Genomic DNA, 16818 nt, shown 5'->3' with positions numbered 1-16818 from the left:
AGTTTCGGGGAAGACTCCAAGATTGCCCTACTCCACGGGGCCAGACTCGGGGGTAGAGGTAGACCAGATGGATCCTGGAACTCCTGCTACCAGCTGGGGCAGGTCACCCTGGGTACTCATCTCCAGCCAGCTATTTGTGGTTTGTATTTGGAAAGGGGCCCATGCAGAGGATCAAGCAGCGAGTACACCCCATTTCCTTCTTGGGGCTGCTGGTTCTGGAGCCCCTGGAGATGCAGAGAAGGACAGGGAGGCTCCATGGCACCGCCTTAGACACTTGGGTGGGTGGGAGGTTTGCAGCGGGATGCATGATCTGGAGAAGATCTAAAAGGTAGAGCTGGAAGCCAGAGTGTTGCTCAGATTCTAGCAGAGGTGAATCTGAGGATCAAGAAAGTTCAGAAAATGTGGCAGAGAGGGCTGGTATGTCGGCAGGCTGGATGGAGACATTCAATGCACCAGGCTTTGTAACCCAGCCGTGTGCACGCGGGCCCAGGCCGGCTCCTCTCCCCTCCCGCCTGCAGCCGGAAGCACTTCTGCGCTGGCTTCTCCTCTTCTCCCCCACAGTGGCAGCCCTTGTGCACGCCCTCATTCTCTAGAACCTTCACAGCAGCCTCCTAACCGGTCTCCCTCCTAGTTACTGCCTCTCCCCAGTCTAGTCTTACCATTTCCAGAGTAATTTTTCCAAAATTCAGAGCTGATTGTCACTCTGCTGAGACCCCTCTAGCCCCCAGCCACACGCATGACTAACCGAGTCCTCCCGCGTCTATTTCCTAGCACATTTCAGGTGGCTCTGTTAGGCATCTGTCCTGTCTTATCATTGTTTCTTATTCACCTTTTCCTCCCTGCAGGCTCTGGGTTCCTTTAGGACAGGGCCCGTGGCTCATGTTCATTCTTCTTTCCGGTGCCTGGCACGTGGTAGGTGCTTAATAGGTGTATTTTTCCACGGGTGTTCACAGGCTGTCTGAGTGCGAGGAGGACATGAAGACGCGTCAGTGTTGTCTGTCCTGCGCGCAGGACTGGACCTAAGACTGCCAGCCCCCCGTAGGGTATTGAAGCTCTTCCCTGTCTTCTGGGGATGCTGAGATCGGGGCGGGGGAGGGAAAAAGACTCATCTCCTTCTGCCGTTTGCTTGAACTGACTAATGCCCCGGATGGACCGTCTGATATAGGCCAGCTGGCCGAAACAGACTCATACGTGCTAATCAGGTACCGTCTGGAACCCAGTCCAAATGCAGAAGCTGCCAGTAATTATACCCGTGTGCCCGACAACTTGGAAGTGAGGCGTCCGGTGAAGAGTGTGTTGGGCCGAGGCTCGGGAATCCCCATGTTAGATTTGGAGTGCTTAGGCCAAGGAGAGGTGCCAGGCCACCAGGCGACCTCTTCTAGGTTCACGTTTTGATATTCATTGCAAGTGCACAAAATCCAGAGGCTTCATTTTTCTTTTTTCCTTTTCTTTCTTTCCTTTTTCTTTCTTTCTTTCTTTTTCTTTCTTTCTTTCTTTCTTTCTTTCTTTCTTTCTTTCTCTTTCTCTTTCTCTTTCCTTCTTTCTTTCTTTCTCTTTCTTTCTTTCTTTCTTTTTCTTTCCTTCCTTCTTTCTTTCTATTTCTTTCTTTCTTTCTTTCTCTCTTGCATGCAGCAGCAACAGCTTTCTAGAAACTTCTCTCAGCTGAGCCGCTGCCCATAAGAGCATGCCATTTGGCCCTTGCAAAAGGCAAAAACCTCTGCCTCTGTATCTAGAACACCCACAGCCGAATGTGTCAGATGTTGTTGGCTCATTTGGTTGCTGCTTTGCAGGGGTGCCTCCCGCTGGGGCTGGCTTTCCCTAAAGTTGGGCAATTCAAAGAGTGCTTCAGCGATTTTGTCTAATGTGAGGAATGCATGTTTGAGCAGGGATTACCCTTCATGAGGAAATGTATTCCTTTGCTTTTCTGCTGAGAGTGAGCCGGGTTCCTCAGACTGTCTCTTGCACGAATGGATAGGAAGCAGAGCCGTGTCCCCACTAACCCTTCAGATGGGGCAAGTGGGTTGATAGTGGCTCACCCCTGAATTCCCAGAGACCCAGCTGGCTTGGTCCCCATGGATTCAGGAGTTCAGGTCATTGCTGTATGGTCCAGGGCTCTGGCTCCGGTGCCAGACTCAGAGAGTAATTAGAAGGGTGTGGAACCTTCAGGGGAAAATTGTCGCCGGCCCCAGGCCCTTTTTATTGTCTGCAGGTTGAGCAGGGGCTGATCCAGGGGGTGTGGACCTCAGTTTTATTACCTGGTCTCCCAGCTCCTGCTCCTGTCCGGGTCTCACAGAATCTTAGAGATCTTTCCGCATGGGCGACTCCCCTGGTACCAAAAGGCTGAAATCCCTGGGGGCGTGGCCTGCGTGGCAGCTGTTTCTCCTGATTTCCAAGGATCCTGTCAAGTGCCTCTGAGTCTGTGAGATTCTGGCTGAAAGTGAATGATTGAGATGCTTTTTCCATTAAATTGTCTCCCTTCTGGAATAGGTGTTTTCCTAACAACCCTCATGCAAATAGCTGTGAAAAGGAGGAAGTGGTAAAATGTCGAGAGTCGTTGGCTCCTGGCAGCTGTCTCAGCTGTAGCCTTCTGATTTTGCAACCCCCCCTTAAAAAAAAAGAAGAAAGAAAGAAAGGCAGACAGGCCGCCAGCCCTCGGTGCGGCAGCAGGCGGACGCAGCCAGGAGGCCTGTGTGGATCCTCGTCTGCTACTTGGAGGGCAGGATTATGTTCGAACACTGAGCCATTATGGGTCTCTAGCATCACATTTTGTGCTTTATTGTCTACACAGCCACTGTAAGTTATTGATTTGCAAATGGGCAGCGTTCCTTTCCAACTCCCTTGAAGGAGGCTGGAGGGAGGCTATTTTCTGAGGGAGAAGACTTGGTTCATTCTTTGCAAACACATTTCCTGTGCAGCCCGACCCCTGCTTTTAGGACCCGCACCATAGCGAGAGAATGAGAGGATGCTTGGGTGCCATGTGCATTCACAAGGAAAGCGAGCCCTTGGCACTCGTCCCCCGGGGCCTGGCGCGCCCACCCTTGGTCCCACAGAAGCTGCATGCTTGCCATTGGGCTCACCGTGTGAGCGGAGAAGGGTGGCCAGAGACGAGTGGCCAGAGACGAGTGGCCGGAGACCGGTGCCCTGTGGCCGAGTTCACCTTCCACAGAGACTGTAAATCAGGTCGACAGGGAGTCGTTATATCCCTGGGCCTACTTTCTTCTGTGGATCCCTCTTCCACGCATCTACCTGCTTCTCAGCTTTCCCCGCATCTTATGGAGCTGCATTCCAGGCCCTCCTCTCGTGGGTGCTGGTGGGAGGGGTCTGGGGGAGGCAGGGAGACGTGTTATCATAGTTCCGTGCACCCTTCCCCAAACAGGTAGTATCTTTTCAATCTACCGTCTTTCATGCTTCTAAGATGCCTACTATTTTCACAATTCTAACATCTCTAGAGCTGAGATGCGTCTTAAAATTCCTGCTGAGTCATAGTTTAACTGGTCAGTCAGTTTTTTCTTACCAGTACAAAAAGTACGACATTGTAGATCTGAAGAAATAGGGAGTAATCAGAAGAAGGCCAGTCCGTGGTCTGATGAATGCCTTCAAGATAAGCTCAAATTCACAGCTATTCTTCGAGTATCTGTTCAGGGCCTGGTGTGGAGGCGGCAGAGGTGTGGTAGGTACCGCCTGCCCTTAGTGAAGCACTTTCTGTTGCAGATCGTTAGGCCACCTGCCTGTGTTTGCCATCTGTCACTGGGTAATTCACTTTTCCTTCACCTCATCTCTGGAAGTATCACCCGCCGCCATGCACAGGGGGCCTCATTGCCATACCATTTAAATATTGGCATCCTGTTTTTCTTCCTTATTGCTTTCTCCTGGGCTTTTAACACATTCATCTTATTTCTTAAGTTGTTTTTCTGGTCCTCAGATCATTTTTGGTTGTTTGAGTGACCCTGCAGCTCTTGTGTGATTTGGGGACTTCATGTCCTCCTGGTAGAATAGGACTTTCAGCTAAATATATTATCTCTTCCATGTGATAGAAACATACCTTATTTACTGGCAATCATTTGCCCTGTTGTCACTGTCATCTGCAAACTGATTAGTGATCCAAGGGCAGTGCTTGTGGGCTTGGGACCTACTGCAGTTCCAAACCATTGGAAGTTTCGCATTTCTGTTGATACACATGAGGTTCAAGAATATTTCTTTGCTGCCCTTGAAGTCTGTGCCGTAGACACATTCCCTTCCTTGGAGGGTTCAAGTTCCCTGTGGGCTTCATCTCTGAGGCCTCATCCCGCACTTCTCCTCCTCAAGCCCCACAGGTCTGGGCTCTGCCCCTCTTGGTGTCACTGCCCTTCTTCTGCTTTATTCTTGGGGTGCGGCCCATGCTGGCCCCTCCTTCCCTTGGCCCCTTGCTCACTTGATCACATCACCTCAGAAGGATCTTCTTCTCACACATTTATTTAAGACCTCTTTCCTCTCCCACTTTCGTCCCTTAGCCAGTTACTAAGGAAAGTTCTGAGGGTTTTTTCTTTAACCTGCTATTCTTCCCTCTTTAATAGAAAAAAAAGGGGGGGTGAGAAATAAGGGTACCACTAGCCAGACTTCCCTAGAAAGTTTTTTTTTTTTTTTTAAGAAAAATTACAGCCTCTGTCACCAGTCCTGTGAAAGTCCCCTTCATGATCTCTGTCAATAGTGCCTTACTGCCCTTTATGAAGATCAGATCTGTTTTGATTTTATGAATGCTCAGAACAGACCTTGCCCACCAGAATAGAACTGCCTCCATCTTAGCGGGAAATATATCCCAGGTTCCAAACAAGAGCTTACACAGGAACTTGTGGAACAAAGCCGGTTTGTAAGGTGAGGACTTCTTCTCTGGTAAATTTTAAGACTGAAGTGCTAGAATACTGAAGTCTTAGCCAGAACACTGACATACTAAATCCAAACAGTGGCCTCGAAGAACAGTCCCCACCAACTTCGTCCCCCTTACCTCTGGGAACTACCTTTTTTTGAAAGTTATAATTGTTTAAAAAACCAACAACAACCCACTGTCCAGAGGGGCACGGAGTAAAGAAGTCGACCTCCCCCGCCCCGCACAGCCCTGAGGATGCGGCCCCTCCCTCTATTCTGCATCTGGCTCACTGCTCCCCTTAGCATCCAGCCTAATCATCTTCCCACCAGAGTTCATATGGCTTGGACTCACTCTGTTTAAAGGCCACAGAACGTTCCATTGTTTGATTGAAACATAATTTCTTCAGTGAGTCCCAGAGACTTGCTTTAACCCCGGAAAAATTGGTCTTAGGTTCCTGGTGACATCATGGGTCTCAGGGAGACCTCAGTCCTTGCCTTCTGTCTGCAGCCCTTTCCTCGCCAGGCAGCCTCAGATTTTCCATAAAGAAAAGTATCTTTCACCGTTTTTCTCCAAGATACAGCAGAATTAGTTCTGGTCATATGTTCTTTTGATGTAATCTGAGGTATTTTCCCCCGTGCCTACACCGTGCTAGGCTTAGTGGTAGGCACAGAGTAGAACCATTCCTCTCCCTTAAGAAATCTACAGACTCACCAGATAATAAGAATATCCCTATTCAATGGCTACCTTTCAAGAAGGCAGTGGGCAGCATATCTGTATGAGGATTCTAAAATGTTATGACATTTGACCCTAGTGATTGCGCCTCTGGGAGTGTACAGTGAGTAAATAAACATACTTATGCACACAGATGTATAGACAAGGCTTTTCATTACTCTATTATTGATAAAAGTTAAAAACTGAAGATGGTCTGCCTGTCCAAAGATGGGAGACTGGCTCAGTAAGTTGTGGTTCATCTATCCAGTGGCATCCTGCACAGCCATTTGAAACCATGCTTTCAAAGACAGTAATGATATGAGAAAATACAATCAAATATTCAGTGAACCACGGAGGATACAAACTGTAATCAGTATGTTCCCGAATTATTTTTTCCCAACATTTTATTATGAAAACTTTCAAACATACAGCCTAATTGAAAGAATTTTGCAGTGAACTCTCCCTTAGAACTACTACTAGTTCTACAGTTAACATTTTATTATATTTGCTTTATCATATATATGATAAATATATATTTGATATATGATAGATACGTATCTATCTTCCTTCTGCCCATTCAATAAGTCATCTTATTTTTTTATGCATTTTAAAGTAAGTTGCAGACATCAGTACACGTTCCTGTCAGTACTTCGGCGTGCATACCATTAACTAGTGTTCAATATTTGTTTATAATTTTTTTCATTGGAGGGAAAATTTGCACACAGTGAAATATACAAACCTTAAGTGTACAATTATTGAATTTTGGCAAATGCATACTCAAATCCCTATCAAGATGTATAGAACATTACCAATTATGTTGGTTATTTTTTGTTGTTGTTAAACACACATACTTGTGTATGGATAAGTTTGTATCTATGCAGCAGGATTCTAGGGATGATTTTATTATCTTCATTAGGTTCTTTATTTTCCAGATGGTATACAATGCGCACATTTATTCATTCTTCTCTTCGACAGGTATTTATTGATCATGTAGTATGTGCCAGGCTATGCCTTAAATACAGGCAAGTCAGTGGCTCACAAAGCTGCAAAACTCCCAGCCTTATGGACCTTACAGTCTACTAGGGGACAGAGTCAGTAAACCAAAGATAACGCAGCAAGGAGGTGGAGAGTGAATGATGGGCTGTGAGTGGCAGGGGATGATATTTGGTCAGAGAACTGAATGATGTGAGGAGAGAAACAGGTAAGAGTCTGGGGGAGAGGGATTATCAGGTGCAAAGGTCCTGGGGCAGGGAAGGAGGGCAGCTACATGGCTGAAGGAAACTGAGTAAGATGGAGTATAATAGGAGGTAAGTCAGAGTGCGAGGCAGGAGCCCAGCCATGGAGGGCCTTGTAGGCTATGCAGGAGTTAAGATTTTATTCTAGTGTTAAGAGAAGCCTTTGGAGGGTTGTAATCAAGGGAATGACTTGATCTGACTTCAGTTTTTTAAAGCTCTATCTGCTCTGTGGAGAATCAGCTCTAGTGGTGTCAAGGTGGAAGGGAGGCCAGCAGGGAGGCTTACCCTGGGGGTAGCGGTGAATGTGGTTGGCAGTGGGCACATCCAGGATACCTTGGAGCTGACCCGACCTCCTCAGTCATTAAAGGCAGGACTGAGGGGTGGAGAGAGAGATTCAGGATGATTCTTAGTTTCTTGGTCCAAGCAGCTGGGGTGCGTGATGGGGGCATAACTGAGACTGGTGAACCCATGGGAAGGAGAGAAGTCAGGAGTTCTGTTTTGGACACGCTGAGTGCAGGTTGCAAGCTTCACCTTTCAGACCCTTGAGAGTCAAGCAGGCAGGGGCTGGATGAGCGTGGGGTAGGGGTGGCCAGAACTGCTTCTGCGAGAGTCATCGGTGACCAGATGGTGCAGGACCATATGCAACCCCCTTCGGGGCAGATGGGTTTCAGAATTCAGCTCTATTCAGATTTTAGAAAGATAATCAATTAACGCTCCCATTGAGATCTGAGCCATCACCTGTAATCAAACACACAGGTATGTCTACAACAAGTTATAATGTTCACACTTCAGTAGATAAATAAAGACTAGAAACTGCCTCACGTCAGTTGGGATCTGGTGTCATCCTGAAATAAGTTTTGGCACCAAAGTTATGTAGAAACTTGGGTTTAGGGCTTTTGGATTTCAGAATTGCATAAAAGGTATTGTGGGCTAGTAATTACCGTTGTGAGTTTGGACACACACTTCCTTGGACAACCCAGGTGAATACAGGAGAGAGAGGTTGGATCAGAGGCTGGGGCTGTGCGGAAGGGGAAAAAGCCGGAGGGTATGGCCTCCTGGTGTTTCCAGATGAAGTGATGGATCCTATCACATGCTGCTGAGGAGCAGAGAGAGGTGAGAATTAACCAGTGGACTGGAGGCCATGGACGACTTCAATAGGAGAGTGAAGCAGTGGGAACGGATTTCTGTGTCGAGTGGGCTGAGAAGGAGTGCACGGACCCGTTATGTCCAACAGGACCAGAGGGTGCATTTTTTTAATCCTTCATGCATTCGTTCATTCATCACCAGATATTTATTGAGCACCTACTATGCCCCAGGCACAGCACTAAGGATACAACGGCGAACAAGACAGGCAAAGCCCTCGCCCCACGTAGGAGGGAGACAGACAATAAATAGGTAAACAAGGTAATCCCAGGTGGTAAAATCTACTCTGAAAGAAATCCAAAAGGGTAGTGCCATGGGTAGGGTGGGTGGGGGAAACTACAGCTGACCTTTGTGCTGAGGCCTAAATGATTAGAAAAGCGAAATGGAAACGCAGCCAGTGTGCTGAGGGTAGGAAAGTGGCCCCGTGCAGGGCGGCCTTTGTCCAGGACAGGAGGAGGATCCTTTCCTAGAGTCAGGTGGAGGGACTCGGGGAAGACCTTGACCAGTAGGTGAGACCTGCCTGCAGAGGGAATGGCTGGCTCCCTCCACAGGAAAAGGGGTCAGGAGCAGACTGGTCCTGGCCCAGGGATACCCACCCAGGAGGGGCACAGGGCCAGGCTGGGAAGCCAAGGAGAAAGCTGTGGATACGCTGTTGGGCCCAGGCTGTGGGTTTCATCTTCTAGCACATGGGCCTTGAACCGAGGGTGACGTGATCACATGGAACTGCCAGAAGATGACCCTGGCAGAGCATGTGCTAAATATGCTCGGAAGTTGGCCCTGGAGCCGGGGAACGAGTTAAGAGGTTACTGCACTGAATAACAAAAAACTAACCCAATCCAAAAATGGGCAGAAGAGCTAAACAGACATTTCTCCAAAGAAGATATACACATTGCCAACAAACACATGAAAGGATGCTCAACATCACTAATCATTAGAGAAGTGCACATCAGAACTACCATGAGGTATCACCTCACACCGTCAAAATGGCCATCATCAGAAAATCTGCAAACAGTAAATGCTGGAGAGGGTGTGGAGAAAAGGGAACCCTCTCACACTGTTGGTGGGAATGTAAATTGATACAGCCACTATGGAGAACAGTATGGAGGTTCCTTAAAAAACTAAAAGTAGAACTACCATACGACCCAGCAATCGCACTACTGGGCATATACCCTGAGAAAACCATAATTCAAAAAGAGTCATGTACCACAATGTTCACTGCAGCTCTATTTACAGTAGCCAGGACATGGAAGCAACCTAAGTGTCCATCATCGGATGAATGGATAAAGAAGATGTGGCACATATATACAATGGAATATTACTCAGCCATAAAAAGAAACGAAATTGAGATATTTGTAGTGAGGTGGATGGACCTAGAGTCTGTCATACAGAGTGAAGTAAGTCAGAAAGAGAAAAACAAATACCATATGCTAATACATACATATGGAATCTAAGAGAAAAAAAAAGGTCATGAAGGACCAAGGGGTAAGACGGGAATAAAGACAGACCTACTAGAGAATGGACTTGAGGATACGGGGAGGGGGAAGGGTAAGCTGTGACAAAGCGAGAGAGAGGCATGGACATACATACACTACCAAACGTAAAATAGATAGCTAGTGGGAAGCAGCCGCATAGCACAGGGAGATCAGCTCCGTGTTTTGTGACCACCTAGAGGGGTTGGATAGGGAGGGTGGGAGGGAGGGAGACGCAAGAGGAAAGAGATATGGGAACATATGTATATGTATAACTGATTCACTTTGTTATAAAGCAGAAACTAACACACCATTGTAAAGCAATTATACTCCAATAAAGATGTTAAAAAAAAAAAGAGGTTACTGCAGAGAAGAAAAAATCCAATTTAGTGTTGTCAGTAAAAATTCTTCCTTTGGTTAGCAAGTCTTTGGCCTAGCATCACAAATTTTTATTTTTATCAAAACCCAAACTGTACCATACGTTTTGCAAGAAAAATCAGCAATCTCCTCCCTTTCCTTGATTTCTACTCCCCAGATGCAAATACTTCCAGAATACTTTTCACTATTTTTTGTGATATTTTCTTCTATACTTTATATAACTGGCTTTCCCTGCCATTTCTAGATATTTTTAAGTTTAATATCTAATAACTTTCATGGAAGATATTCCATGGGCGTTATTATTTCTTTGATAGGTCCTCCACACAAGCACTTCTCCTCCATCCATCCTTCCAATATAGTTACATGGCAGTTGTTCACTAAATCAATATGGAGGCTTGTATCATTATGACCGTGTAAGTATTACTCACAGCTGAGTCGCCTAGTGTACTGGTTTTTAAAAAATATATATTTATTTTATTTATTCATTTTTGGCTGCATTGGGTCTTCGTTGCTGTGTGTGGGCTTTCTCTAGTTGCGGCGAGCAGGGCTACTCTTCGTTGCGGTGCATGGGCTTCTCATTGTGGTGGCTTCTCTTGTTGCAGAGCACGGGCTCTAGGTGCGCGGGCTTCAGTAGTTGTGGCACGTGGGCTGCAGTAGTTGTGGCCCATGGGCTCTAGAGCGCAGGCTCAGTAGTTGTGGCGCACGGGCTTAGTTGCTCCGCGGCATGTGGGATCTTCCCGGACTGGGACTCGAACCTGTGTCCCCTGCATTGGTAGGTGGATTCTTTTTTTGTTTTTTAAAGAAGTTGTTGGGGGTAGGAGTTTATTAATTTATTTTTTATTTATTTTTGCTGTGTTGGGTCTTCGTTTCTGTGCGAGGGCTTTCTCTAGTTGTGGCAAGCGGGGGCCACTCTTCATCGCGGTGCGCGGGCCTCTCACTATCGCGGCCTCTCTTGTTGCGGAGCACAGGCTCCAGACACGCAGGCTCAGTAGTTGTGACTCATGGGCCTAGTTGCTCCGCGGCATGTGGGATCCTCCCAGACCAGGGCTCGAACCCGTGTCCCCTGCATTAGCAGGCAGATTCTCAACCACTGCGCCACCAGGGAAGCCCTGGCAGGTGGATTCTTAACCACTGTACCACCAGAGAAACCTATCTAGTACAGAGAAGCCTGCCTAGTGTACTATTATTTCATGTCCTTTCTTAAACAACTCTTTGATTTCTACAGTCTTTAGCCAGAGGGAGGCAAAGCGTAACAGGTTATACAGACGTTGCAGCAAACTTCCTGTTTTTAGCCTGACCCTCACTCCTGTTTTCTAGGTAGCCTGTGCCTCCAATCCTGGACCTTCCTGGACCTTTAGGGTTCAAATTAGCCTGAATCCGCCTCCCACCCCATCCCACTCACTGGCTGAGGTTTACTAAGTCCTTTGCCATTTGTCCAACTGCTCTCCAGCAGCATCCAAAGTTTTGTTGGCATCTTGGGTCGACTCTTATCTCCTCTCTTATTTACATTGTTCTTATAGTTTATGCCTTTTAAAAATTAAATTTACTGTCATTTTAGTAGGGCTTCAGGAGAGTGTAGAGTTAAGCATGGTGATCCATCTGCCACATTTAACCAAATGTCTTCCAGGGCATTTTTCATACTTCCTGGCCCACAACCTTCTCTTTATGGATGTTGGCAGATGTTCCTTACGTAATGATTTTGTCCACCTGTTGCTCTCAGCTCAGCCCACAGAGTTGGAAATTGGGAATTTGGAATCGCCATTACCACAAGCAGTTGCTTTCTTGAAGGCATTCTAAATCCCTCATGATTTTCCCTGAGCTGTTTAGGAGACCTTCTGAATGGGCCCTGAGGTGCCTTCAGCCTTTCTTGCTGCAGTGGTGAGACTACATGGTATTCACATTTATTCAGTTACTTTGAAGCAGAATCCTTCCTGCTAACAAAGGTGGTGAAAGGGGCAGGGCATTGAGCAGGCAGGCTGGAACTTGACCATTAACCAACTGTGTGACAGTGCACAACTTACTTTCCCTCTCTGAGCCTCTACTCTGTCACCTCATCTATGATATGAGAAGGGTAGACTAGAGCACCTCATTTCTTATCCAAACCTTACTTAGAGCCCTCTGTAGAAAACACAGAAAGAGGAACTTTTCTGGTTGATGGAGGGTGGACAGGTGGCCCTGGGGTGAACCCCGAGATACTTCTGAGGCACCCCAGGGCTCCTTGGGAACCTGGATTGGGAAGCACTGGACTTGAAAATGTCTCTAAAGTCTGAATAGGACAGCTCTGTGAACCTGGCCCTTTAAAATGTTCACCCTACAATAGTCGACGATAAAACACTCTTCGCAAATGGGATCACAGGTCACGCAGCCCACTCCAGTCTCCAGGGCCAGTGGACGTGTCGGGCATGGCACACACTGTCCTAATTCCCTTTCCCCGTGCGGAGGCGGGAATGTTGGTTCTCACTGCCTCTTAGAGAAGGGACGTGTTTGTTGATTTATGGGCTAAGAGCCCTGGGATGGGAATCCTCCCAACACAGCCTCTGTAAGAATACAGGAATTTATTTTCCCACATTGTTTGCTTTTGATTTACTGTTTTGATGCGGGGCTGCTTTATGACTCAGATGTTACTTTCTGTTGCCAAATCACACATTAGGTATGTATAACATTTCCCACGCAGTGACATCGTATCCTCTTCCACAGTCACCACCGGTCGCACCCCACACCCCATTCCCCCCGCAGGGGCTGTGGGAGAGAAGAAGGTAAAACACTCTTCGAGTCACAACTCAAGGCATGCCTCAGGCGCGGGGCTGTGGTTTTCACAGGCATCATCTTTGTTGTCAATGATGTTATTTGCAGAATAGGACCATGTTCCCAAAACCAATCTTCAGCAAAAGCCTGATCCATGAAACTGATAAAATGGAACCCCGGCTTAAGTTGAGGGGTGGGATCAGGAGGGCTGAAGACCCCCTGGCTGTCCCTCCAGCGCCTCCTGCAGCTTTGCCAGAGGGTTCCCGGCTGTGGGGACAGACCTCAGTGTCGGTTCCGCCTCCGATACTTGGCATGACCGGGAACGGGTGACGTCACCTCTGGAGCCTTCTCTTCCTTGTCGGTAAAGTGGGGCTGCAGCCACCAGATTTGAGTGAGGCTCTTGGGGCAACCTCAGCAAGAAGGACTCTTCTAATGACCTCCTCCTGGGAACCCGGGCACCAGAGCGGGCGTCTCAGCTCCCTCACAGCCTTCCCGTGGGGAAGGTTTCAGAAAAGCTGTCTCTTCCCCAACCTCAGGCAGCAGTTTGTAATAACTGGATGTTTTCTTTTTAATCCCTTCTTTCCAGAGAAGGTCCTTGTACGGTCATTGTAACATCAGTTGTTAAGTGCCTGTGATTTTGCTTGGAATGTAAACAACATTCTGTCTTTGGCCCGTTCTGAAAGGAAGTTTTAGCGTTTTCCCCTCTAGCAGAAATAGCCTTACTCTGGTAAGTGCATTTTGATCATTTGCACTGAAGTCTACAATTTTGGTGAACACTGAAGAGGGGGAAGCTGGCAGTGGTGTGGATTTCTCAGTGAGTGTGGATTTATGGGTTGTTTTTTTTTTTATCTCTGTTCATTAAAATTATTAAATCATCACAAAATCCCGCAAGTGTTTCTCTTCCCTCCTCCACATGGGTCCCTAGGAACTTTATCTCTATGGGGAAACGGCTGTTTTCACTTTGCTAGTCGAGGACTGAGCCTGTCAAAGATATTGATTGCCTTCTCCAAGTTGGAGATCGGAAGCTACATATTTGCTCATCTTTCCTTGTGAAAAAAGCAAATAGGACTGCTTATCTAGTAGTTAAATTCTCTTTTCATTTGCTCTGTCAAAGGCATTATCCCATGAAGACATAATTTGAAAAGTGTCTTCACAGAAAATAGCTCTCATCTCATAAGCTGCGAATATCCTTGCCAACAGAACCCTTGTGTTTCTCCTGTAGAAATCAGTGAAGTTCACAACCTGTTTCCTTCGGTGAGTGTTCTAGCTTCTAAACCCGGTGCTTTCCCTCCCACCAGCTACTTCCTCCCTTTGGGCTCCGCCTCTGATAAACTGTGAAGTGTGTGAGGTTGGCTTCAGCCTCCTCTTCCGTAAAATGGGAATAATAATGTTCCTCCCTCGAAAGGTTGTTGAATGGATAAGACGTGATATTGTGTATGAAGTGCTTAGCACAGTATTCGGCATATAGGATGTGCTTGATAAACAGCCCTTGTGGTTATTTCTCTTCATTATCTTCTCAAGTCTCACATTCAGATTCATTCGTCTCACTGACCATATTTACGTGATTACATCTGAGACTTTTCTGTATTCTCCTCCTCTGAACCTTTCCATGGAATTCAGAGCAAGCACAGTCCTCTCCAAGGTGCTCTGTGTGCTGAGTCTTTCTAGTTCACGGTCAGCTTATGTAACCGCCAGCCTTGGTCTTCTAACAGGTCAGTCTCCCTGTCGCCCAGGGATGGGCAGCATTGATGTCACCTGGCTCTCTTACATATCAGCAGGGCTTTGCTGGGATGTGGATCCAGGTTCCTTGACTGCCTGTATGGTGAAAATGTAATGTATGCCCTCCGCCAACCCCAATCCTAAACTGTAAGCCATGCACAGAGAAGCCATATGGCAGTGCACCTAAGAGCCTATGTTTGAAACCAGACTGCCTGGGGTCAACTGCTGACCCCACCACCTACTGGCTGACCTTAGACGAGTTGCATAATTTTTTTGTGTGCCTCGGTCTCATCATCTATCAAATAGTGATAATAACACTGCCTTATTATGTGGGGTCTGCCTTTCTGGAACCCCAACACTCTGAAAACGGAAAGTTTTCTCCCAGAGTTTGAGGCACGCTCCTATGGCATCAAAACCTGACCAGAACGGACACGTGGCTATTTATTATACTCTTTATTTATCTAGATTAGTATGATTATTCCTATGTTTCACTGCAGAAATACTGCGAGTTTTGATTACAGAATGTAGCCCCAGACTCCGGCGGGATATTAACTAATATGTACCTGTTACCTTACTAAAATCTGATAAATTCTGATTTGGGAAGCCCAGTGAGCCAAGAGTTTGGGATAAGATATTGTGGGTCTACCGTAGCTACCTTGTAAGGTTGTCGGAAAAATTAAACGGGGGATTTTGCGTGACACTCTTAGAATGGGCACTGGATTAGAAGTACTCAAACATTAGCTATTATCAAAGACATGAAAAAGCACTATGTCCTTAAGTATGAATGGTTTATTTTACCTCAGTAAAAATGTTTATTTTTTTAATGAATGGTTCAGTGTTTAATGAATGACATAAAAATGAACTTTACTGCCTGGACATGAAGAAAGTACACTGTTTATTTTGGAAAGAGATTCAGAATCCAACAAGAGAAGTCAGTTTAAACAAATATGGCTGCCACTCTGACTACCGGATTTTTCTCTGTACTCTTGATCACCAGGGCTTACTTGTGCTAGCAGAGAGAGCGTCCTTGACCTTTCCTCTTCAACCTCTCCTTCTGTTCTGGGTGCATTAGACATGGGTTGGAATGAACGTCCAGGGCGGCCTCACTCTGAGATGCTGTGTTTCCGGGATACCCTTAGATCAGGTGGTCCCTTTTTTAAACCTTTGCCCTCCATGTCACACTCTCTCATTTCTTACTTTGGGAACTCATCCTACTTCTCTATCTCCAAAGGCAAAGCATTTTTAAATCTCTCGGTAAAATACTACAACTTCTATCTTTCTCATCTCTTTCATCTCCAGTCGCATGCTTTTGCCAAAATCATTGACCCTTAAGACTTCTCTGCTCATATAAGTCCCTTGGGCAGGTTCTATTCCTTCACTCCCCTACATCTAACTTAGACCTTGTTTGGTCTAACCCTTCTTGTCCCTTTGACTATTGTGGCTTTCTTTTTTCCTAGTGGTCAGGTTGTGTTCTCTTCTTTGACCAGCCTGTGTTTTCTTCCAAGTCGTACTCCTCTGCAAAATAGCCGCAGCTTACATTCCTCTGTTTCTCCTTAAGCCCCAAGCCTCTTTTATTGCAAGTTCTTCCCGAATGCTTCCACTGTGGGTGTATTTTTTTTTCTTTTAATGTAATAAAATGCTGTTTTCTTAACACGAGTGCTGAATAATATTAGTTGCGGTCCAGGAATGCAAGCTTGGATGACACCACCACCATTTGGAGAAAACCTAAATCTGTACACGAGGATTATGCAGTCATGGAAATGTAGAGTTGGGAAGGACCCCAACTTCTTGTTTTATGGGAATCAGTCAAGGCCAGGAGCTCAACAAGTGTTGTGCTCAACATTACACAGTTAGCTGGTGACAGACCTCAAGCCAGAACCCAGGTCTCCAGGCTGGTGTTCTTACTAAATGTTTTAATGTGCTTTTTTCTTTTCTAAGTAATACATGCACAATTTCAACCCCAAATAACACTAAAAAACTTAATCCAAGAGCACTCCCTTGCCCCATCTCTATCCACTCCTCCTGTCCCCCTGGAAGAAACCACTCTTCACTCTTCTTAGCTGTTTCTTCTGGTTTATATCTCTGTGAAACACGTCGTGTGAGTACTTCTTCATTCATCAGTTTTAGGTATTTCAGAGATTTTCTGTGAACCTTCAATTACAGAACAGGGGTCTTGGCCCTCGCACCCCTCCACTCCACTTTCCTTTCCCCATCCCTTCCACGCAGCTGTGTCACAGCTCCCAGTTAAGTGTCTGTGGTTACATTAAGCTTATGTAAGTATCCAGTATCTAAATCTATTTAGTTCCTTAGTCACATAACAAGTTCAGAAAATGAGGGGCATCATATGAGCTAAGTTTATTTGGTGTCTCGGTTTCAGATGTAAGTAGTGGGAGTTCAGATAGTGAGGAACAGATCCCCCCCCAAAATATCCAAATGTATTTACTTCCAGAGGATGAAGAGTAAGCGTGTGGAGAGTGACGGTCATCTGTGTTGTTCATTGCAGAGCCCAGTACTTACCTCCCTGTGTCTTTAAAATATGTGTATCAGCTACATCGTTGTTTATCAGTTTTAGAAA

General features: G+C 46.3%; 1 protein-coding gene across 5 annotated transcripts in view; it reads left to right on the top strand.

Moving 5' to 3' along the window:
* Positions 1–16818, top strand: part of ATXN7L1 (ataxin 7 like 1) — a 240750-nt gene that overhangs the window by 30652 nt on the left and 193280 nt on the right. Inside the window, exon 2 of one of the 5 annotated variants that reach the window (XM_027123869.1) lies at positions 14237–14354. The exons of the other annotated variants lie outside the window; for them this stretch is intronic. The gene's annotated coding sequence lies outside the window, so the exon portion shown is untranslated. The remainder of the gene's footprint in view (positions 1–14236; positions 14355–16818) is intronic. 5 annotated transcript variants of the gene reach the window in all.

Source organism: Aethalodelphis obliquidens, unplaced genomic scaffold (genome assembly GCF_003676395.1).
Source record: "Aethalodelphis obliquidens isolate GAN/ISIS:26980383/991018 unplaced genomic scaffold, ASM367639v1 scaffold27, whole genome shotgun sequence".
Lineage (NCBI taxonomy): Eukaryota > Metazoa > Chordata > Mammalia > Artiodactyla > Delphinidae > Aethalodelphis > Aethalodelphis obliquidens.
Note: the sequence above shows the minus strand (reverse complement) of the source record. Positions and strands in the feature narration are given on the sequence as shown.